Below are 26040 nucleotides of genomic sequence, written 5' to 3' on the forward strand. Positions count from 1 at the left end.
ACAACACAATGGCCCTCATTACAACCCTGGTGGTCGGTGATAAAGCGGCGGTAATACCGACAACAGGCCGGCGGTAAAAAAAATGGACCGTGCACTGTGGAGGTAACCGCCAACAGCCAGGCAGAAGACAATGTACCGCCCACAATATTATAACAGGCCTATCCGCCACCTTTTCCGGGGCAGTACCAACAACATCAAAAGCATGGCAGAAACACTACACACAAGGCAAAGGACTCACCTCTGTAGACTCAAGGAAGAACCATTACGCCATGGAGCCTGAACTGCAGGTGTTCCCCATGCTGGTCTACCTCCTCCTACACCAGGAATACCAACACCGACAAAGACGACCACGATGAGTACTGCCGCCTAGCACACAGGGGAGGGGGGAGGAAAAAGAGAGTGACACACACATGCAACACACTCATCCCCAACACTATACACACAAACAGATGCAGTAACATTACATATTCACCCCGTACCCCTCAGGAATAATGCAAGGACAAAATGATTTGAAGAAAGTGGTGAGTGTAATAAGATAAAATACTAGAAATACGTCCTCAAAAATCAAAACAGTATTTACAGACATACAAATGATGGGACACTGCCCAGTCCATAATGTCTGTGAGCCACAGGGCCATATCACATAGGCCAAGGCCCCACTTGACTCCTGCCTCAATATGGAGAGAACACTGCTGGGCCATCAGGTCAAAAATGCACAGGCACCTCAGGGGGAAAAGGCCATTTTCCATCTACCACCTTCAGCCCAGAAGATGGTACAATGCCACTGCTCCTGGAGGGGGCTACATGTCCTCTGCGATGTCGTGAGGAGTGCAACGCCACAGACTCTCAAGTGGGTAGTTTGCCCACTACTTGGTCATGGGGAGTGCAAGGCAACAGTCTCCCTGGTGGATAGCTTCTCCACTGGTTCTGGAGAGGGCCTTGTGCCCAGTGTGCTTCATCCTGGCAAGGAGTGGGTGAGTAGATGCCTTCTTTCACTGGTTCTAGAGGGGGCCTTGTGCCCAGTGTGCTTCATCCTGGCAAGGAGGGAGTCTTGGATGCCTTCATCCACTGGTTGTGGACGGGCCATGTGCCCAGTGTGCTTTATCCTGGCAAGGAGGGGGTGAGTGGATGCCTTCGTCCACTGGTTCTGGAGGGGGCTTTGTGCCCTGTGATGCAGCACATGGGGAGTGCAAGATCACAGTCTCTCACCTGGGTGTCAGACCCACGAGATTTGCTGTCGGCAGAATGCATGACACTCCATGGAGGCAGGACAACAGTCCATCCGCGGCGGCGACAGCTGCACAGTGGTGGGAGTGCTGGTGGCGGTGCTGCCAGTGGTGGGTGAGGGCTCCAGCCCTTCCCCTGCAGCCTCAAACGGCTGCCCACTGGAGCTGTTGGTGCTGGCAGTGGTGCTGGTGGTGGTGCTGGTGGCAGTGCTGCCAGTGGTGGGGGGAGGCTCCAGCCCTTCCCCTGCAGCTTCGGACAGCTGCCCACTGGGGCTGCTGCTACCAGTGGTACTGGTGGTGGTGCTGTTAATGGTCGGAGAGAGGCTCCATCCCTTCGCCTGCAGCCTCAGACGGCTGCCCACTGGGGCTGCTGCTGCTGCCAGTGGTCCTGGTGGCGGTGCTGCCAGTAGTGAGGGGAGGCTCCAGCCCTTTCCCTGAAGCCTTGGATGGCTGAAGCACCATGGTTGGTGGTGGGGGCTCAGATCCTGTCACAGCACCAGCCCTCCTGTCCCTCCTGCCTGCAGGGGCAGGCCCTTTGCCCTTGCTCTTGCCCTTGGCAGCTGGTGGTACCTCCTTGCCCTTCGCAGCTGGTGGTGCCTCCTTGCCCTTGGCAGCTGGTGGCCCCTTCTTGCCCTTGGCAGCTGGTGGTTGTTCCTTGCCCTTGGCAGCTGGTGCAGGCACACTGCCAGTGCTGATGGGTTTCTCCTTGGAGCCTCTCACACCTGCAGTAGCTGCCAAAACTACAGTGGCCGTGGACTCGGTGGCTGAGGTGCTGGCCTGGGTTCTACCCACTCTGGCCCGAAGTGAAGGATGGGGGGAGAGGTAGGGAAGAGGTAAAGGGTGGAAAGGAAAAGCTTCTTAGGGACACTGGGGCCAGAAGAGGGTGCAGGTTTGGGGGTGGAGGAAGAGGGAGTGGTTGTGGGAGGTGTCTGTCTACTGTGTTTGGGTGCAAGTGCATGGGCTGGATGCTGTTGTGAGGTGGATGGCTCTTTGGTTTCTGAGTGATTGCTTTGTGTCTTTTGGGAGGAGGGGACACAGACACAGTGGGAGAGGACACACAGGACGTTAGCATGGATTTAGGGGTGGTGACTGCCAGTGAGGGGCATGTACTGAAGGGCATGATGATGGTAGTGGATGAGGATGTAGTGCAAACAGGTGTGAATAGAGATGCTACTGGGAGGGAGGTGAACGAGGAGGAGGAGGGGGACACAGTGGAGGCAGTGGATGTTGGTGTGTCTACTTCTGGATGGTGTTTGTGTAAGTTCCTGTGCAATGATGTGTGATGCTTGTGTTTGCCTGAGCCACTCCTGTGTGTTGTCTTGGGTGCATGCTGGTCTGATTGTGTGCTTGGGATAGGTTGGGGTTCAGGGGAATTGGAGTGGGTAGAGGAAGTTGGAGGGGGGAGGCTAGAGACAGGGACAATGGCTGCCATGAGAGAGGAGGCCAGAAACTGGAATGATCTCTGTTGGGTCACCACGCCAGAGTGAATGCCCTCCAGGAATGCATTTGGATGTTGCAAATGCCCTGCCAGCCCCTGGATGGCATTCACTATGGTTGACTGCCCAACAGAGAAGGATATCAGGATGTCAATAGCCTCCTCACTCAGGGAAGCAGGGCTAACTGGGGCATGGCCTGAGGTGCCTGGGGCGAAGGAGATGCCCACCCTCCTGGGTGAGTGGGCACGTGTCAGGGAGACTAGATCCTCGGGGTCTGCGTACGTTCCCAACATGTCCACCACAAGACAGCTCCAATACTCTGATTAGAATGTCACAGAGTCTAAGAGAGTCCAAGTGGGGAAACGGGGATTAGGTAGGGAGCAGCTGGGAAGTAGACCTGTAGGAAGCAAAAGGTTAAACAACACAACATCAGAATAAAATCACATTTAGGTTCATAAAAACTCTCTGTTGAATCTAGGGTTCAATGATACTCGGAACATGAAATAACACTCTGTTGAGTCTAGAGTTCAGTGATACTTGGAACATGAAATAACACTCTATTGAGTCTAGAGTTCAGTGATACTTGGAACATGAAATAACACTCTGTTGAGTCTAGAGTTCAATGATACTCGGAACATGAAATAACACTCTGTTGAGTCTAGAGTTCATTGATACCCGGAACATGAAATAACACTCCTTTGAGTCTAGAGTTCAATGATACTCGGAACATGAAATAACACTTAGACTGAGGAAATATAAATAGCCTAGAACTAGACTCTAATTAGGCCTCAAGAAATCTAGGGACATGGAAAAGAATCAAGAATGGTTTGGCCAATGTTTCATATGGACTTTTCATGAGTTGTAACATACTGTCTAGGACTACAAGAACATTTTAGAACAATGTCCCAGAACAAACACTGCCTCATTACATGAGGATAAAAGGCCATCCAAACATTCCCTGGAAAACAATAGGAATTGTATTAGAGACTTAGGGGGTCATTCTGACCCCGGCGGTCCAGGTTGGCGGGAGCACCGCCAACAGGCTGGCGGTGCCCCGCAGGGCATTCTGACCACGGCGGTTTGGCCGCGGTCAGAATTGGAAAACCGGCGGTCTCCCGCCGGTTTCCCGCTGCCCAAAAGAATCCTCCATGGCTGCGCTGCTCGCTGCGCCGCCATGGGGATTCTGACACCCCATACCGCCATCCTGTTCCTGGCGGCTCTGCCGCCAGGAACAGGATGGCGGTATGGGGTGTTGTGGGGCCCCACTTTGAATTTCACTGTCTGCATTGCAGACAGTGAAATTTGCGACGGGTGCAACTGCACCCGTCGCACCTTCCCACTCCGCCGGCTCCATTCAGAGCCGGCGTCCTCGTGGGAAGTTTGTTTTCCACTGGGCTGGCGGGCGGCCTTTTGGCGGTCGCCCGCCAGCCCAGTAGAAAAGCCAGAATCACCGCAGCGGTCTGACGACCGCAGTGCGGTGTTCTGGCGGGGGTATTTTGGCGGGCGGCCTCCGGAAGTGGTAATCCGTCCCAAAAGTGACGGTAAAGTGACGGATATACCACCAGCCGTATTACAAGTCCATTATATCCTATGGAACTCGTAATACGGCTGGTGGTAAATCCGTCACATTTGGGATGGATTACCACCTCCTCCAAAGTTGTAATAACCCCCTTAATATGCACATAGAATGTAACATCTTGAATTTAACACCTCCGCAAAAAATTCAAGGGCCCTGGGTAATTGTGTGTACTTCAGGAAACACTATACATCAAAGTTTTGATTGCCATAAAAGGATCGCGCACATTGTAAGCGATCTGAAAATCAAGTTTTAAATGGGGTAAAAGAATTGCGACTACTGCCGATTCTCACAAGTACATGCTAATGCCATGAAATGATCGCGCCCACTGTAAGCGATCTGTACATCAAGGTTTAAATGCGGAAATGAATCGGGCATCTTGCCGATTCGAATGTCACCATGCAAATGCCAAGAAATGCTTGCGCACAATGAGTAATAAAGAGTTAAACACAAGGAATGAATCGCGTGTCTTGCCGATTCAAATGCCACCATGTAAATGCCATGAAATGGTTGCGCACAATGAGCATCAAGAGTTAAACACAAGGAATGAATCGCGCGTCTTGCCAATTCGAATGCCACCATGTAAATGCCATGAAATGGTTGCGCACAATGAGTATCAAGAGTTAAACACAAGGAATGAATCACGTGTCTTGCCGATTCAAATGTCACCTTGTAAATGCCAAGAAATGCTTGCGCACAATGAATATTAAGAGTTAAACATGAGGAATGAATTGTGCGTCTTGCCGATTCGAATGCCACCGTGTAACTGCCAAGAAATGGTGGCGCACAATGAATATCAAGAGTTAAACACGAGGAATGAATCGTGCGTCTTGCCGATTCAAATGCCACCATTTAACTGCCAAGAAATGGTAGCGCACAATGAATATCAAGAGTTAAACACGTGGAATGAATCGCGCGTCTTGCCGATTTGAATGCCACCATGTAACTGCCAAGAAATGGTAGCGTACAATGAATATCAAGAGTTAAACTTGAGGAATGAATCGCGTGTCTTGCTCGTTCGAATGCCACCATGTAACTGCCAAGAAATGGTAGCGCACAATGAATATCAAGAGTTAAACTTGAGGAATGAATCGCGCGTCTTGCCGATTTGAATGCCACCATGTAACTGCCAAGAAATGGTAGCGCACAATGAATATTAAGAGTTAAACACGAGGAATGAATTGCGCGTCTTGCCGATTCGAATGCCACTATGTAACTGCCAAGAAATGGTAGCGCACAATGACTATCAAGAGTTAAACACGAGGAATAACTGGCGCGTCTTGCCGATTCGAATGCTACCATGTAACTGCCAAGAAATGGTAGCGTACAATGAATATCAAGAGTTAAACTTGAGGAATGAATCGTGCGTCTTGCAGGTTCGAATGCCACCATGTAACTGCCAAGAAATGGTAGCGCACAATGAATATCAAGAGTTAAACTTGAGGAATGAATCGTGCGTCTTGCTGATTCGAATGCCACCATGTAACCGCCAAGAAATGGTAGCGCACAATGAATATCAAGAGTTAAACATGAGGAATGAATCGTGCGTCTTGCCGATTCGAATGCCACCATGTAACTGCCAAGAAATGGTAGCGCACAACGAATATCAAGAGTTAAACACGAGGAATGAATTGCGCATCTTGCCGATTCAAATGCCACCATTTAACTGCCAAGAAATGGTAGCGCACAACGAATATCAAGAGTTAAACAAATGGAATGAATCGCGCGTCTTGCCGATTTGAATGCCACCATGTAACTGTCAAGAAATGGTAGCGCACAATGAATATTAAGAGTTAAACACGAGGAATGAATTGCGCGTCTTGCCGATTCGAATGCCACTATTTAACTGCCAAGAAATGGTAGCGCACAATGACTATCAAGAGTTAAACACGAGGAATGACTGGCGCGTCTTGCCGATTCGAATGCCACCATGTAACTGCCAAGAAATGGTAGCGTACAATGAATATCAAGAGTTAAACTTGAGGAATGAATCGTGCGTCTTGCCGATTCGAATGCCACCATGTAACTGCCAAGAAATGGTAGCGCACAATGAATATCAAGAGTTAAACTTGAGGAATGAATTGTGCATCTTGCTGATTCGAATGCCACCATGTAACCGCCAAGAAATGGTAGCGCACAATGAATATCAAGAGTTAAACACGAGGAATGAATCGTGCGTCTTGCCGATTCGAATGCCACCATGTAACTGCCAAGAAATGGTAGCGCACAACGAATATCAAGAGTTAAACATGAGGAATGAATCGCGCATCTTGCCGATTTGAATGCCACCATGTAACTGCCAAGAAATGGTAGCGCACAGTGAATATCAAGAGTTGAACACGAGGAATGAATTGCGCGTCTTGCCAATTTGAATATCAACCCGTAAATGCCAGAAATAAACAAGCGCATATTCACACGCACAAGGTAAAATCTCTCAACATGAAAATTAGGCCCAAGAACTCGAATGACTTCGAAAACGGGATCGGGGGCTCAGCCCAACCTCCGTCTTACCGCCCTGATCAAGGATCACCAATACAATGAAGGGCAAGGCCTGGAAGATCAAAGTAGGCCTCTGGAACAGGAGCTCAGGAAGTTGCTGCTGCCCTGCACCGGGACCTCTGAATAGTGAGTACGTGGAGCTGGGCTGGCTCCCTCATATAGAGTCTGGCCCAGCCCACAAACCACACCCAGTCATGCTGCAGAGAAAGCTTCAAGAAAGCCCTGGAAAGAGACCACACCCTGACACACTCTGAAAGCCTGCAGCAATACATTGCAAATGAACAGTATTTATAAGCACCTTGAATATAAGTCTTCAGGATTTAACTCTGCAATGCAAAGGGTTAAACAACAGCATATCAGCATAATGCATGAATTACGTTATCTCATAAGTGCTGGGTTTTTGCATTCCAGTCGCCCGTAGAGCGCGCACTGCCCTGATGTTGACAGCACGGGAAACTGGTTGAGGAGCTGCTGGGAGGGCAGTGCTGGTAGGGGTGTAGCGGCTGTACCTGTATTTGGGGTGGCCACAGAGGTGTCTGCCACCAGGAGGGAGCTTCCATCGGAGGAGGTGTCACTGTCCAAACTGTCCCCTCCTGTTTCCGCCGTGGTGCTCACCTCACCTTCCGTCCCACTGGTGTCCTCACCTTCGGCCTCCAGGGCTATGTGGGATGCAGCTCCCTCCATCGCCAATGCCTCTGCTCCTCCGCCAGATGATGCTAATGCACAGAAGGACAGGGTGACAAATCAAAAAGGGGGGGAAGAGACAGGATAAACTTGGTCAATGCCAACAACAACACTACCGTTGACGTAAACAACACACAGGGGACAGCCCTAAGCTCTAGGCGATGCACTACCACTCACAATGCAAGTCACCAGGCCATGGACAGTAATACCTAACGCCAATAGCAGCATACCTGAGACCCACAGATCCCTGCCCAGTAGTAGATGCCCACTAGCATGTTTGAGGGTGGAGAGCATCAGCTCCTGGCCAACATGGAACCTACCCTGCAGTGTCTGGGCTGGCCTAGGGGCACCCACTGGCCCACACCCCCCACCCAGAGAACCCCCCACTATGCGCAATTTGCAGATTTGGAAACTGTACTCACCCCCCTGTGGTTGCTGTGATCCCCTCAAGCACCCATCCAGCTCCGGATAGGCCACACCCAGCATGCGGAACATCAGGTGGGTCAGGGTTCGACGGGCACCCCTTCCTCGTTGGGAGGCCATCCCCAGCTGAGCCTCTGCCGTCTTCCTTGCCCAGCGTCTCAGGTCCTCCCACCGTTTGTGACAGTGGCTGCTCCGCCTGCTGAAGACCCCCAGGCCCCACACGTCTGTGGCGATGGTACGTCATATACCTTTTTTCTGATAGGCGCTGACCTGCAGAAAAATGAAAATGGAAAAAGGGATCAGTCAGACCATCCCGCTTGTTACACCTGTGGCCCACCATATCCCTTCCATCCCCTTACGCACATACATTGCCCACCATACATGCAGCACACTGCCCAGGACTCCTCCACTAACCCCCTTACAAGAGGCCTTCACACACATCACGCCATGCATTCATACCCCATGCATCGTACCTACAGTGTACTCACCTGTTGTTTTGGAAACCCATAAAGCAATCAGTACTAGGGTAGGACCCCATCCACCAGTTTCTCCAACTCTGCAGCGGTGAAGGCAGGGGCCATTTCCCCAGTGACTCAAGCCATTGTCGCTTACAGACACAGGTCACTGCAGCACTTGCAGTGTAGGTCCTCTCCTGTTGAAGGTCATGTAGCAAGTGAGTAAACAGATAGAAAATGGCGGTCACGTCCGTGGCGGTGCGTACCCTCACCGCCGGCATATATCACTATTGGCTACTGTAACCTATAGGGCCCAATGATAACCAAAGAGGAGTTGCACAGCGGTTCTCGGCCGCCTCCCGCAACGGCGCACAACGTCAGCAGCATTACCTCATTTCCACCTGTCCCTCCACACAGGACAGGCGTCCGCCATTTCAAGGGGGGGGGGCAGGCCATAGCACCTAACTGTGTCACAGCTGACATAAGCACATTTTGGGAATAAACATACACATACTGTTTCTGTCACAACATGCAATTCATTGTACATTGAGGAAATGTTGAAAACTGACCAGATGCTCATCGTTTTGCCCCCTAGAGTACAATGGCTGAGGATGAATAGGAGATGGAGACATCCCCCTGTGTACAGGCCCCTGGTGGACTTGGCAACAATGGAAGACAGGCACATTAAACTCACCTAAAGACTTGATAGTGCTACAATCCAAGAGTTGTGCACGCAATTGGAGGCAGACCTGATCTCAGCTATCCATCAGCCCACTGGGATCACCCCTCTTGCGCAAATCCTATCTGTCCTCCATTTCTTGGCAAGTGGCTCCTTCCAAGTGACAGTGGCCATGGCAGCAGGAATTTCCCAGCCAATGTTCTCAGTAGTGCTGACCAGAGTGTTGTCTGCCTGATGAAACACATGTGCAGCTACATTGTTTTCCCCCCGTGGAGGATTTGGCCACAGTGAAAGCTGACTTCTATGCAATGGGACATATCCCCAACATTGTTGGGGCAATTGATGGTACACATATTGCCTTTGTCCCCCCCCAGGATAAATGAACAGGCTTTCAGAAACTGAAAGAGCTTTCACTCCATGAATGTGCAGATAGTGTGCCTGGCGGACCAGTACATCTCCCTGTCGATGCAAAGTATCCTGGGTCTGTGCATGATGCCTATATCCTGAGGAATAGAAGCATCCCATTTGTGATGGCTCAACTCCAGAGACACAGGGTGTGGCTAATAGGTGAGCCCATGGTCCACACCCAGTTTATGTTGGTATATGGGTGTGGGGTTGTCCCTAAGGCTGAATGTCTGGCTAACAGGTATCCTTCGATATTTACAGGTGACACTGGTTACCCCAACCTCTCATGGACACTGACCCCTGTGAGGAATCCCAGGACAAGGGCAGAGGAACATTACAATGAGGCACAGGTAAGACACTGTAACTTCACCTTCCATTGCAGTTTTGTGTTGCAAATTTACACTGGCAGGCTGCTTTTCACCCTACTATGGCCACTTACTGTACCCTTTGATATGTCTATTCACAGATATTTGTGCCCTACTCTGGCTCCTGGTGTATTGACTGCAGCACAATACAGGTCATACCTATGTATACATTACGGTACAGTCTTCTTGCAATGTCTACAGATTGTTAAAGGAATACATACTTAAATCATTTGACTACATACATATTTTTTCAAAGGGTGTTTATTTAATTGCTGAAAATGTAATGGGGATGTGCAGTGGGTTTGGGTGATGGTGGAGGAGAGTCCAGAATAGTGTCCAGTCTCTTTGGATCACAGGCACATTGTCCAAGGGGGAATTGGAAGTGGCGCAATGGAAGTTCAAGGTGGACAGGGTGACAGAGTGGGACAGAAGGGTGACAATCAGGAGAGTCTCATTTCCTGGCGGGGGTCTTAGCAATAGTCTCTGGCTTCTGCCTGGATCGCAGGGACTGTTTGCGGATTGGTACTCCTTCTGCAGAAGGAGGGGTGCTTGTGGCCTGTTGTTCCTGTGGCGGGGCCTCCTGTCCACTAGCGGTAGCGGAGGCGGAAGGCTGTTCATCATTTTGGCTAGTGTCACGGGCCCGTTGGTGTGCCTCTGCCCACCTCATGGTGTTGGCCATATCTGCCAGCACCCCTGCAATGGTGACCAGGTTGGTGTGGATGTACCTCAGGTCCTCCCTTATCCCAAGGTATTGTCCCTCTTGCAGCCACTGGGTCTCCTGCAATTTGGCCAGTATCTGGACCATCGTCTCCTGGGAATGGTGGTATACTCCCTGGATGTTGGTGAGTGCCTGGTGGAGAGTCGGTTCCCTGGGCCTGTCCTCCCCATGTCACACAGCAGTCCTCACAGCGTCCCTGTTCATCCTGTGTTTATGGGGTTGCCTGGGATCCCTGTAGTGGTGGACACACTGCTGATTGACGTGTCCTGGTGACAGAGGGATGGGTCTGCTCGGTGGGTTCTGTGCTGGTGTTTCCTGAGGGGGGTAGGCTCTGTGGTGGTATGGGACTATGCCTGAGTAACCGACTGTCCGGAGGTCTATGATGGGCCAGGTTGGTCATCCTGACCCAGGCGAGCAGAGCTGCTGTCATCACTGTGGGCCTCTTCTGTGGGGGGACTGGATGTTGCTGGCACCTCCTCTCCTGTGACGTTGTGTGGGGGACCTGTGGGGATGTAAATGCAGTGTTATTGTTTCTGTGTGTGACATCTTGTGCATGGGTGAGTTGGCCTCTGTGGTTGTGAGTGCCCTGTCAGCTTTACCTTGTGTGAGTAGTTATTTTGTGGGCTAGGTGATTCTGTCTAGTGAGCATGCTGTGGTGATGGGTGTCCATGCAGGGCTGTGAGTGGTGTTCATGCATTGGTGGTGCATGCAGTTAGGGGGGTGAAAGTAGTAAAGATTTGACTTACTAGAGTCCAGTCCTCTTGCTACTCCTGCCAGGCCCTCAGGATGCAGTACTGCCAAGTCTTGCTCCTCCCATGTTGTTAGTGGTGGGGAAGGAGGTGGGGGTCCACCGCCAGTCCTCTGTACTGCTATCTGGTGTCTTGCTACCCCGGAACGCACCTTCCCTCGTAGGTCGTTCCACCTCTTCCTGATATCATCCCTTGTTCTTGGGTGCTGTCCCACGGCATTGACCCTGTCCACCATTCTCTGCCATAGCTCCATCTTCTTTGCAATGGATGTCTGCTGCACCCGTGATCCAAATAGTTGTGGCTCTACCCGGATGATTTCCTCCACCATGACCCTTAACTCCTCCTCTGAGAACATGGGGTGTCTTTGTGGTGCCATGGGTGTAATGTGTGTCGTGTGTGAGGGTGTGTGGGATGGTGTGTTGGTTTGTGTGCTGTGAGGTATGTGAATGGTGTATGGGTGATAGTGTTCCGTGGCTCTGGTTCTGTGGGTGCTCTTGGTGTATCTCTCTCAGTTGTCAATTTCTTTGAGTCATAAAGGAATGTGGGTAGTGTGGGTGTGTGTTTTATAGTGGTGTGTCAGTGTAGTATGTGTATGAGTGTCAGGTGTGTATAGTTTGAATTGTCCAATGTGGTGTTGCTTTGTATGTGTATGTGTGTTTTGAAGTGCAGCAGTATGTACCGCTAATGGTTTACTGCGGTTAAATGTCTGCCGCAGTGATGCGTGGGTCGTAATGCTGTGGGCATAGTTCTGTTGGCTTAACGGTGTGGGTTTTGCTACCACCATTTTATCACTGACCTTTGGGCTGGCGGTCTTGTGTGTGTGTCTGTATAGTGACACATTTCTATGTGTGGGTCATAATATGGGTAGCAGTATACCGCCGCGGTTGCAGTATGTTGGCGGCAGTCGGCATGGCGGTAAGCAGGACTTACCGCCAATGTCATAAGGAGGGCCAATGTGTCCGAACTTAACAAATGTTATGGGCCACCTACACCTGCATGATGTACAGCCCATTGATACCACACAGACTGCGACAACAGGCACACAAGAAGTCTAGCTGACACTCAGAGGCACACTGTAGCCTGTGAGGAGGGAACGGATGGTGTTGAACAGTATTAATTGTGCCTATGAGAACTTTACCTCCTTGTAGGAAAGTAACATCTTCTTTGGCATGTTACCCCCATTTTTACCTGTATGTTAGTTTTTGCCTGTCTCACTGGGATCTTGATCATCAGGACCCCAGTGCTTATGCTCGCTCTGCTTTTAAATTTGTCACTGTAGGCTAATGACTTCATTTGCCAATTTGAATTGGCACACTGGACCCCCCTTCTAAGTCCCAAGTATATGGTACTTAGGTACCCAGGGCATTGGGGTTCCAGGAGATCCATATGGGCTGCAGCATTTCTTTTGCCACCCATAGGGAGCTCAGACAAACCCTTCCACAGGCCTGCCATTGCAGCCTGCGTGAAAGAACACACACGTTATTTCACAGCCATTTTCACTGCACTTAAGTAACTTATAATTCACCTATATGTCTAACCTTCACTTGCTGAAGGTAAGGTGCCAAGTTACTATGTGTAAGGGCACCCTTGCAGTAGCAAAGGTGCCCCCATATAGTTCAAGGCCATTTCCTGGGACTTTGTGAATGGGGGGATGCCTTTACACGTGTGCATTATATATAGGTCAATACCTATATGTAGCTTCACAATGGTAATATGGCAATGTAACATGTCTAAGCTCATGGAATTGTCCCCCATTCCAAAGCTGGTATTGAGGAGCCAATTCCATGCATCCTGGGGGCTCCACTATGGACTCCCAGCACTGCCAAACCAGCTCTCTGAGGCTTCCATGGCAGTTACAGCTGCTGCCACCTCACAGACAGGGTTCTGTCCTCCTGAACAGAACAGCCCAGTCCCAGAAAGGCACAACAAAGCATTTCCTCTGAGAGCAGGGTGTTACACCCTCTCCCTTTGGAAATAGGTGTTACAGGCTGAGGAGGGGTAGCCTCCCCCAGCCTCTGGAAATGCTTTGAAGGGCACAGATGGTGCCCTCCTTGCATAAGCCAGTCTACACTGGTTCAGGGACCCCAGTCCCTGTTCTGGTGCAAAACTGGACAAAGGAAAGGGGAGTGACCACTCCCCTGTCAATCACCACCCTAGGGGTGGTGCCCAGAGCTCCTCCAGTGTGTCCCAGGCTTCAGCCATCTTGCTTTGCAAGGTGTGGGGGCACTCTGGAGGACTCTGAGTGACCAGTGCCAGCAGGTGACGTCAGAGACCCCTCCTGATAGGTCCTTACCTGATAAGGTAGCCAATCTCCCTCTCAGGGATATTTAGGGTCTCTCCTTTGGGTTCTTTTTAGATTCTGCTTGCAAGTTTCATTCGGGAATCCTCTGCAACTACTACTTCATCCTCCGACCTCAGATCAACAGCACCCTGCTCCAGGAACCGCTGTAACAGCAACAAAGTATCCACAAGGGATACTTTTCCTCTGTAACTTCAGCTCCAGCCATCAACTGCAACAGTTTCCACAGTGTACACACTCTGAGGACTCTCTGTCTTCATCCTGCACCAGAAGGACCGAAGAAATCTCCTGTGGGGTGACAGAGTCACTCCCCTGGTCATGCAGGCACCTTCCAAGATGTCGACTGGTACCCTTGGACTCCTCTCACAGCAAAGAGCATTCTCCTAAGGACACAAAGGACACAGAGGGTGGACCCCATCAACATGGACTGTCCTGAGGTCCTGCTGACACAATTTGGAGGAGGTAAGTCCTTGCCTTCCCTGAGAGCGCCGGAACCCCTGTGCACTGAGTCTTCTTCATCCTCTGAGGCCTATGTGCACTATTTGCACAATGTCTTCATGCACAGCCTGGCCCAGGTCCCCAGCATGCCATTCTGTGATGCTCAACTCGTTGAGTTGTTCTCTGGCGGCATGGGACCTTTCTTTACTGTGCTGAACCAAGTGCATTTTGCATCTCCTTTGTCCCCATGTCCTGGGACTTCAGTGGGTGATGCCTGGCATCCTGAGGGCTCTCTAAAGTGCTGAGAGCCCCCTCTTTCTCCTCTCATAGAGTTGAGGCCTCCAGGTCCCTCCTGGGTCCAGCCAGCACCATTTTGATGCAAAATGCACTTTTGTCGTAACCAAGGCTTGTTGGCGACTTCCAACACAAAATCACATCTGCATCAATCTTCACATCGTGTGACATCCTTTGCATCATGCAGGAACCCGCTGGCATCTTCCTAGGGTGCATTCCTGCAGTCCTCGACTAACCGGGGACTCTTCTTTTGCACCCTCTTCTGGGTTGGCAGAGACTCCTGCTCTTCCTGGAACTTCTCATGACTTCCGGATTTGGTCCCCTTCTTTTGCAGGTCTTCAGGTCCAGGAATCCAGCAGTTGTTGTTTGCAGACTTGGTTGGTTACTGCAAAATCCCAATCATGAGATGTAGTATGTCCTAAGGAAACTTGTAGTACTTTACTCCTGGTTTTCTGGGCTCCTGGGTGGGGTAATTTACTTATCTTTACTGTATTCTTACTTTCCCAGTGATTCTGCCCACACTACACTTGTCTAAGGGGAATTCATGATTCGCATTCTACTTTCTTAGTATATGGTTTGTGTTGCCCCAGGCCTATTTTCTCCCATTGCATTCTGTAGCATTTCCTATTGTTTACACTGTCTTATGACTAATTATTTCTCTAATTTTGGCGTCTAGTGAATATATAGTGTATAATACTTACCTCTAGAAGTAGTATTGCCTCTAAGATATTTTTGGTACTGTGTCACCCAAATCAACTACTTTTATTTTTGGTAACACTGAGTATTGTCTTTACTTGTGTATAAGTACTGTGTAACTATAAGTGGTATTGCATGAGCTTTGCATGCATCCTCGTTCAGCCTAAGGTGCTCTTCTATAGCTACCCCTATCAGCCTAAGCTGCTAGAACACTACTACTTCACTAATAAGGGATAACTTGACCTGGTATAAGGTGTAAGTACCCACTACAAACCAGGCCAGCCTCCTACACTCCTTCTCTGGTGAGCCATAGAGCTGTTCATACAGGGGTGAGACCCCAATTAGAAAGCCTCTCTGGCTCCTCTGTGGAGAAGAAAGGTGCCCTATCTTCTGCTGGTCGTGACATGATTGCTCCCAGAGGTGGGACATAGCAGCTCAGGTTGTGGAGGTGTTGCTGGCAGCAGTGTCAGTGGTCAAGTGAGTGAATATGCACAACATGGCAGTCATGTCTTCCACATACATGGTCATCACCGCCAGCAGACACAGCCATTGGGCTGTGACCACCACAGGCAACGATGTTAGCCTTTGGCTGTGTTTGCCGCAGTAGCAACTGCCTACTGCTCTGTTGACTTCCGTGGGCAGTAGCAGCAGTTTCTAATGTCCAGTGGAGTAGGTCAGGCATCTGCCATTTTGGCCAACTTTAATGCTGTATTTGGCTTTATGAAGTGGGCCACACAATATATGTTTAGTTGCATCACAAACATCATTATTCTGTCTTTCCATGTAGGTCCTTATATTCAACCACCATTGTAGTATCTTCCAGGACACAGGTGGCATCTAACAGTAGTGCACAGGCCACCACTGCTGATGGTCTTTTTGGTGGTCAGAATATACAGTCACATTTCAAGGGGCAATTGTGTAGCACTTCACTGAGAACAAACGTTGTGGACACATGTCTTCAAAACCATGGAGGGCACATGTGACTCTTGTGTAGTTGCCAGCTGAGATGTGTACTGTTTGACAGGTCTATCTAGTCAGAAATTATTTGTCACATGATATTGTTGGCATTCATCATGTATGTTGCAGGGGACATGCTGACTAATGTTACAAATCATGTCTTGTCACAGGTAGGTACCCTTGGAGTGGGAGGATGCGACAATCTCCTCTCTGCATCCACTGCCAGACATTCAGACCATGGAAGAATGCCATGTCATTCTACTCTACCGTCTGAATAGGCAAACAATAATGGACTTATGCATCAGCTGGAGTCAGATCTCATGCTCACTATTAGTTATCCAAATAGCATCCCACCTATTGTACAAGGCATGTCAGTATAGCACTTCTTAGCCACAGGGTCCTTCCTACATACAGTGGCCCTATCTGCTGGAACATCCCAACCTATATTCAATCTGGTGTTTCCTCTCATCAATGATGAAACAATTACAGCTTTATCAGGTTCCCCTGACGTGAGGATATAGCCAATGTGAAGGCTGACTTTTATGGTTTTGGCCACCTCCCGCATGTAGTGGGGGGTATTGATGGCTCACATGTTGGCTTGGTGACACCACAGGCCACTGAACAAGTCTACTGCAAACGAAAGAGCTTTGATTCCATCAATGTGCAAGTTGTCTGTTTGGCATATGTGCACATATCACAATTATGTTCCTGTTATCCAGGTTCTGCCCATGATTCCTTCGTAATGCGGAACAGCACCATACCCCAGCTGATGTCCCAACTGCATCCCGTAGAGGGCATGGCTGGTTAGTGAGTCACATCTGTCCTGATTGTGTGTGTGCAATGTCAGGTGCTGCAATCATGAAGTGAGGGACTCATTGTTACACTTACGTCTAATTCCTTGACAAGTGACTCTGCATTTTGTAACCACCCTTGGTTGTTGATGTCAGTGAAAAGTCCAACTACGCCAGGGTAGTCCACTTCAAAAATGCCAGTGGAAGAACACAGAGGCCAGTGGAGTGGGCTTTTGGGCTCCTGAAGGCCAGATTCCGCTGTCTGGACTTGTGTGCTAGAGTGCTGGTAAAGTGTGTCAGATCACTGTGGCATGCTGCATGCTCTTCAACTTCACTCTGCAGAGGAATATATTGTACATTCCAGAGGAGGGGGAGCCTACAGTGCCACTGGATGAGAATCCTGAAATACTAAGTGCGGATGACAGAGGTGAAGAGGAAGCAGGTGACTTCCTCAACATCAACAGCAACTTTTGATGAGTGTAAGTATGTCATGTGATGTAATGACTGGGACTGTATGATGAGCTGTAGTTGTGAGATTGTGTTGAGATGAGTGTTTTAGACACATCTAGGGAGCTGTTTTCTGCAATATATGTAGCCAAAAGCTGCTTGATAAGATAGCTTTTGGCACATCCCCAATTTGATGCTGTTACATTGTGTGTGTCAGTTTCCTTTTAATGCACTTTATTTTCCAATTGCTTGCTATGTGACTTGTGTCTTAGGTATGGTTTAAAGCCTATACTCCTTGTACAGGTACCTTCACAATGGCATTTTCATGTGGGCATTTCAGAGCTGTGACATTGGGAGGTATCTACTGATGTTCTGACATACAAAGTGGGCATACACTGTTCTAGATAATGTAGGCCTCAGAGTTTGGATGTATGAGACCTATCCCAAAACAGTCATACAGTATTTGTATGGAATTACAGAGGTGCATATAACATTTGTTTTGTGTCTTGTGTTGGACCTGACACATCATTTGTGTCATCATGTGGTCTGAAAATATGTAGACCTACCTTTTGATCAAGTCATTTTTCATTGAAATTGGCTAAACACTGGTTGTGTATGACCTGTATGACCTTTATAAAGCTGAAGATGTGTATCATTGCAGGCCACAGTGCCTGCCCCACAAAACTGGCATATGTTTGTATCATACCACCAGATGCATGGTAAATGGATTATGATGAATGTAATCAGGGACAGTGTAATGCCATCTGTCTGTCTCTTAGGTTATGTGATGTTGGATCACTTTGCTGTGGTAGGTGATAAGGCTCAAGATGCTGACATCAGCTGCTTTAATATTTGCCTATTCTACAGGACAATGTCTGACAAATCCCTTCCTTCCATGGTCTGGGGTTCTGTACTTTGAAATATGTAAATATGAAATATGTGAGTCACACATTCTTGTCCCTGAGAGTTCAGACATATTGACAGCCTATGTGCTGTACACTGGAGTAAGAATGTTGGTTTGACCAGACACTTATACTGATATGTTGGTGTGTAATATGTATAATCGTGAGCTGGACACTTTATACCTGTAACATATCCCTGCCTGCACAAATAGCTTGTGTCTTCATTGTATGGTTCACATGTTCTTACATCACTACATAGTGTAAAAATTGAGCAAGCAGACAATGAGTTTGTAATGGGCAATTTATGACAATGCTAATTCTGAAAATACAATTTGAACAGAAGGAAACAAAATTTGTAAAGTGAAGGGGTCATTCATGGTGAATGAAATTGTTGCAGTAGATGTCACAACATTGAAAAGTCCTAAGTCCAGAGTACTCTTCTCACTGGAACTGGTAGATGGTTGAGGATCAGTCAAAGGACTGAATGTGTGGCATACAAATGAGGTCCCTTAGGTAGAAGTCACTCCCTGGTAGTGGTAGGTGTCTGCCATCTGCTCCTCCTAGATTGTTTGATGGATGTCCCTGCTTGGGGTGGAGAGAAGGGGTGGTTCTGCTGCTACAGAGGCAGGGGTGTCTATGTCTGGTTCTTCCTCTGGCGGGAATTCCCTTCCAGTGGCTGGCCCTGATGTTGATGTGCCTGGTGTTGATGAGGCAAAGGAACGGGTGGACTGTTGTTGAAAAGCCCTGCTCAGGGTGGTGTAAATGCCCATCAGCACACCCCCGTTAGGGAGGCCATGTTAGTGTTGTGGGCCTCTATCTTTTCCCATATGTTTCCGTCCATGTCCCTCTGTAGCTGCTTGATTTCTGAGTGTTCAGTCATGACCTGGCCATCATGCCTTGGGACCCCTGCTAGACCCCCAAGACGTGGCCATGATCAGCCCCAGTGGCCTCACCCAGCTGGCCCACAGCATCCCTTCCACACACCCTACCCCGAAGGGCCTGTGCACGTGCCACAGGATGCCCCCTCCAAATTGTTCCATGACCCTCATTCTTGCAAGTGTTGTACTGCAACTCAGGATCCAGATCTGGAGGGCACAAGATGGTAGACACTGTGCTCAGGACACAAGATGGGGGGCAAATGGATGTCTGTGGTGTAGAGGCAACCAGGCTGGGAGATGATGTAGTAGCCACAGTGAGACTCACTGTTGCCATCTAACCAGGTTGCCCATGTGGTCCAGAACCGTCCTCCATGTCCAGACATCCAGGAGTGTCTTCTTCATTGAGGGCTTCATCCGGGGGGTAGTAGAAGTCTGTTCTGTGGCCTCTGTGTGCCCAGAGGCAGCTCCACCTGTTGATGTAAAACATAAACTGTTACTAGTTGTATTGTGATATCTACCTCCAATGGTTTAGAGTTACAGTAAGCAGAGACCTTGTACAAAGTAAATTTGCAGTTAATCCTATTGTGGCAAGTAAACATGGCACTGGGTGTCTTAACATGCCATGTGTGAAGCATGCCAACTCATCTTGACTCAAGCTGCTGCTGAAAGGTGCAGATCATTAGCACTAGGGAGAGTGGCTTAAAAACTGCCATCTTGCCACCAGTGCAGGCAAAGTAGTGGTTCGACAAGATTTGTCTTTGTCCATTAGGAGGCTTGATTTAGTGTAATGCACGCAGACCCAGGACTTTGTTGTGTATTTGTCTGGAGTCATCATGTATGCAGTGCAGTGTGAATGTGTCTGCTGCCAATACTAATATGGTAATGTATCTTGAGGCCTCATGAATTCTTGTTATACACAATTTTTTACGGTGTCATTCCTGTCCTCCAATATTTCATGTTGTGTTAGCAAGTCAAGATGGAGCTATGTTGGCAGATATGTCTGTGATTTGGGCATGATCTGTGCTTGATCAATCCCAGGTGGGCATACTTCATTTGATAGTTGGCAAACAAAGGTATTTGTACAAGTGGACACTGTACTGGTAGTTTGAGTTAGAGTTACTCAGCCTATTGAGCTTTGCAGTCATGATAGTCCCTCTACTTCACAACACTTAGAAAATGCTATCCTTTCAGGTGAGTACACTTCAATTGGAAGTTGCCAAACAGGGGTATGTGAACAAGTGAACACTGGGCTTGTGTTTGGAGTCAGATAAACGGGGCCTAATGGTAGCTGCGATCAGGTTATTCCCGATAATTTCACACTTGACAAATTTCATTCTCCCAGGTGAGTACAATTAATTTGCGGTTTACCAAACAATGGTATTTGGACACGAGAACATTGGGCTGGTGGTTGAAGTTGCTGAAACAGGGCCCGCTGGGAGTTGCAGTCAGGTGACTCCTCTACTTCCCACACTATACAAATGGTATCCTCCCAGGTGAGTACACTTCAAATGAGAGTTACCAAATAGGGGCATTTGGTCAAATGTACGTTAGGATGGTGGTTGGATTTAAAGACACAGGGCCTTCCTGGCCCTAGCAGTCATGCCACTCCCTCTACTTCCCACATTGGCAAATGGTATCATCCCAGGTGATAACCCTTCAATTGGAAGTTGTCAGACGTGGTGTTTAGACAAGTAAACACCATTTGGTATTTGAATTTAATGAAACAGTGCCTCCTAGGAGTTGTCGTCTGGTCACTCACTGAACTACACACACTATACACATATTATCCTCCCAGGTGAGTACACTTCAACTGACAGTTAACAAACAATGGTATTTGGACAGGAGAACACTGGTATGGTGAGTGGAGTAACAGTAACAGAGCTTCCTGGCCTTAGGGAGGATGCGACAATCTCCTCTCTGCATCCACTGCCAGACATTCAGACCATGGAAGAATACCATGTCATTCTACTCTACCGTCTGAATAGGCAAACAATAATGGACTTATGCATCAGCTGGAGTCAGATCTCATGCTCACTATTAGTTATCTAAACAGCATCCCACCTATTGTACAAGGCATGTCAGTCTAGCACTTCTTAGCCACAGGGTCCTTCCTACATACAGTGGCTCTATCTGCTGGAACATCCCAACCTATATTCAATCTGGTGTTTCCTCTCATCAATGATGAAACAATAACAGCTTTATCAGGTTCCCCTGATGTGAGGATTTAGCCAATGTGAAGGCTGACTTTTATGGTTTTGGCCACCTCCCACATGTAGTGGGGGGTATTGATGGCTCACATGTTGGCTTGGTGACACCACAGGCCACTGAACAAGTCTATTGCAACCGAAAGAGCTTTGATTCCATCAATGAGCAAGTTGTCTGTTTGGCATATGTGCACATATCACAATTATGTTCCTGTTATCCAGGTTCTGCCCATGATTCTTTCGTAATGCGGAACAGCACCATACCCCAGCTGATGTCGCAACTGCATCCCGGAGAGGGCCTGGCTGGTTAGTGAGTCACATCTGTCCTGATTGTGTGTGTGCAATGTCAGGTGCTGCAATCATGAAGTGAGAGACTCATTGTTACACTTACGTCTAATTCCTTGACAAGAGACTCTGCATTTTGTAACCACCCTTGGTTGTTGATGTCAGTGAAAAGTCCAACCACGCCAGGGTAGTCCACTTCAAAGAGGCCCGTGGAAGAACACAGAGGCCAGTGGAGTGGGCTTTTGCGCTCCTGAAGGCCAGATTCCGCTGTCTGGACCTGTCTGGTAGAGTCCTGGTAAAGTGTGTCAGATCACTGGCATGCTGCATGCTCTTCCACATCACTCTGCAGAGGAATATCTTGTACATTCCAGAGGAGGGGGAGCCTACAGTGCCACTGGATGAGAATCCTGAAATACTAAGTGCAGATGACAGAGGTGAAGAGGAAGAAGGTGACTTCCTCAACATCAACAGCAACTTTTGATGAGTGTAAGTATGTCATGTGATGTAATGACTGTGACTGTATGATGAGCTGTAGTTGTGAGATTGTGTTGAGCTGAGTGTTTTAGACACATCTAGGGAGCTGTTTTCTGCAATATACAGTATGTAGCCAAAAGCTGCTTGATAAGATAGCTTTTGGCACATCCCCAATTTGATGTTTTACATTGTGTGTGTCAGTTTCCTTGTAATGCACTTTATTTTCCAATTGCTTGCTATGTGACTTGTGTCATAGGTATGGTTTGAAACCAATACTCCTTGTACAAGTACCTTCACCATGGCATCTTCATGTGGGCATTTCAGAGCTGTGACATTGGGAGGAATCTACTGATGTTCTGACATACAAAGTGGGCATAGACTGTTCTAGGTAATGTAGGTTTCAGAGTTTGGATGTATGAGACCTATCCCAAAACAGTCATACAGTATTTGAATGGAATTACAGAGGTGCACATAGCATTTGTTTTGTGTCTTGTGGTGGACCTGATACATCATTTGTGTCATCATGTGGTATGAAAATATGTAGACCTACCTTTTGATCAAGTCATTTTTCATTGAAATTGGCTAAACACTTGCTGTGTATGACCTGTATGACCTTTATAAAGCTGAAGATGTGTATCATCATTGCAGGCCACAGTGCCTGCCCCACAACACTGGCAAATGTTTGTGTCATACCACCAGTTGCATGGTAAATGGATTAAGATTAATTGTAATCAGGGGCAGTGTAGTGCCATCTGTCTGTCTCTTGGGTTATGTAATGTTGGATCACTTTGCTGTGGTATGTGATAAGGCTCAAGATGCTGACATCAGCAGCTTTAATATTTGCCTATTCTACAGGACAATGGGGTTATTACAACTTTGGAGGAGGTGTTCATCCGTCCCAAAAGTGACGGTAAAGTGACGTATATATCACCAGCCGTATTACGAGTTCCATAGGATATAATGGGCTCGTAATACGGCTGGTGGTATATCCGAGGATGCCCCCTCCAAATTGTTCCGTGACCCTCATTGTTGCAAGTGTTGTACTGCAACTCAGGATCCAGATCTGGAGGGCACGAGATGGTAGACACTGTGCTCAGGGCACAAGTTGGGGGGCAAATGGCTGTCTGTGGTGTAGAGGCAACCAGGCTGGGAGATGATGTAGTAGCCACAGTGAGACTCACAGTTGCCATCTAACCAGGTTGCCCATGTGGTCCAGAACCGTCCTCCATGTCCAGACATCCAGGAGTGTCTTCTTCATTGAGGGCTTCATCCGGGGGGTAGTAGAAGTCTGTTCTGTGGCCTCTGTGTACCCAGAGGCAGCTCCACCTGTTGATGTAAAACATAAACTGTTACTGGTTTGCATTGTGATGTCTACCTCCAATGGTTTAGAGTTACAGTAAGCAGAGACCTTGTACAAAGTAAATTTGCAGTTAATCCTATTGTGGCAAGTAAACATGGCACTGGGTGTCTTGACATGCCATGTGTGATGCATGCCAATTCATCTTGACTCAAGCTGCTGCTGAAAGGCACAGATCATTAGCACTAGGGAGGGTGGCCTAAAAACTGCCATCTTGCCACCAGTGCAGGCAAAGTAGTGGTTTGACAAGATATGGCTTTGCCCATTAGGAGGCTTGATTTAGTGTAATGCGGGCAGACCCATGGCTTTGTTGTGTATTTGTCTGGAGTCATCATGGATGCAGTGCAGTGTGAATGTGTCTGCTGCCAATACTAATATGGTGATGTATCTTGAGGCCTCATGAATTCTTGCTATACACAATTTGTTACGGTGTCATTCCTGTCCTCCAATATTTCACGTTGTGTTAGCAAGTCAAGATAGAGCTATGTTGGCAGATATGTCTGTGATTTGGGCATGATCTGTGCTTGATCAATCCCAGGTGGGCATACTTCATTTGATAGTTGGCAAACAAGGGTATTTGTATAAGTGGACACTGTGCTTGTAGTTTGAGTTAGAGTTACTAGGCCTATTGAGCTTTTCAGTCATGATAGTCCCTCTACTTCACAACACTTAGAAAATGCTATCCTTTCAGGTGAGTACACTTCAATTGGAAGTTGCTAAACAGGGGTATGTCAACAAGTGAACACTGGGCTTGTGTTTGGAGTCAGAGAAACGGGGCCTAATGTTAGCTGCACTCAGGTTATTCCCTCTAATTTACACAGTTGACAAATATCATTCTCCCAGGTGAGTACAATTCATTGGCGGTTTACCAAACAATGGTATTTGGACAAGAGAACACTGGGCTGGTGGTTGAAGTTGCTGAAACAGGGCCCGCTGGGAGTTGTAGTCAGGTGACTCCCTTTACTTCCCCCACTATACAAATGGAATCCTCCTGGGTGAGTACACCAAATAGGGGCATTTGGTCAAATGTACGCTAGAATGGTGGTTGGATTTCCAGACACAGGGCCTTCCTGGCCCTAGCAGTCATGCCACTCCATCTACTTCCCACATTGGCAAATGGTATCATCCCAGGTGATAACCCTTCAATTGGAAGTTGTCAGGCGGGGTGTTTGGACAAGTAAACACCATTTGGTATTTGGATTTAGTGAAACAGTGCCTCCTAGAAGTTGTCGTCTGGTCACTCACTGAACTACACACACTCTACAAATATTATCCTCCCAGGTGGGTACACTTCAATTGACAGTTAACAAACAATGGTATTTGGACAGGAGAACACTGGTATGGTGAGTGGAGTAACAGTAACAGAGCTTCCTGCCCTTAGCAGTCATGTCACTCCCTGTCCTATACATACTATACAAATGTGATCTCCCCAGGTGAGTACTTCATTTGCAATTTACAAAAAAGTGGTATTTAGACAAGAGAGCAATGCCAAGGTGAGTGGAGTAACAGTAACAGTGCCTCTGAGCCTCAGCAGTCATCTCACTGCCTGTATGCCACATACTATACAAATATTATCCTTAAAGGTAAGTACACTTCAATTAAGAATTACCAAACAGGGGTTTGGAGAATTGAACACTGGTCTGGAGTTTAGATTTAGTGAAACAATGTCTCCTGGGAGTTGCAGTCAGGTCACTATCTCTACTCCCTCACGTGACAAATGGTATCCTCCCAGCTGACTGAAGTTCATTTGTAATTTGTTGGTGTTTGGAGTTGGAGAAACAGTGCTTCCTTGGAGTTGGAGCCAGGTAACTTTCTGTACTATGCACACTACACAAATGTTGTGTATTACATATCTGTAGGCGGACTGCATTTGGGATTGGGCATATATTTTCCTGTTGAGACATACCATGAGTCCTGTTATTCTTTTTTTGATTTGGAAAGACTTACAGGCACCATTTCGACTTATGGCATGTGATGGGTCTATGTTACTGTGCTGTTGGGTCCAACAATACAGTTTGACCATGTTTACACTCATATTCTCTGGGTATTGAATGTTAGTGCAGTACATGAACAGGACAGTGGGTAAAGGTGAGCTGTGAGAATGCATGGCGTTGCATTTTGGTGACATTTTTAGTGCTGTGATTTATCAGACTCCACTCCCCCAGGTATTCCTATCAGGCGCTCAGGATGCAGGATGGCCAATACCTTCTCCTGCCAGGGCAGGAGATGTAATGGAGCACTGGGAGGGGCACCACCAGTCTTCTTGGCCTACAGCTAGTGACTGAAGACCAGGGAACGGACCTTGCTCCTGAGGTCGTTCCACCTCTTCCTGATTTCCTCCTTTTGTGCAGGGTGGTGCCTACAACATTCACTCTATGGACGATCCTGTCCCACGTTTAAATTTTTCTACTGAGAGGGATGTGTTGGCCTTGTGCTCCAAACAATTGTGGCTCTACTTTTATGATTTCATCCACCATGACTCTTGATTTATCCTCTGAAAAACTGTGACATGGTGAAAAACAACAAGTGACAATGACTTACTAAACAGGGACAGTGCAAACGGTTGTGAATGGACAAAAGTGTGTACAGGGTATTCTATGGGATAGTGAAAAAAAAGGGTGCCTAATTTATGAAGTGTTTTGGAAATAAAGTGTTCTGGCTTCTTTGTTTTGCATTGAAAATACAAAGGATTGTGGTGTGTGAATGGGTGTGTTTTACAGTGTCCTTTGCAGATGTGTCCAATGTGCAATGTGTGTCAGCTGTCTTGTTTTCAAATTCATGCAAAGTGCAGTTGTGTATTAAT

Source organism: Pleurodeles waltl, chromosome 3_1 (assembly GCF_031143425.1).
Source record: "Pleurodeles waltl isolate 20211129_DDA chromosome 3_1, aPleWal1.hap1.20221129, whole genome shotgun sequence".
NCBI classification, from domain to species: Eukaryota; Metazoa; Chordata; class Amphibia; order Caudata; family Salamandridae; genus Pleurodeles; species Pleurodeles waltl.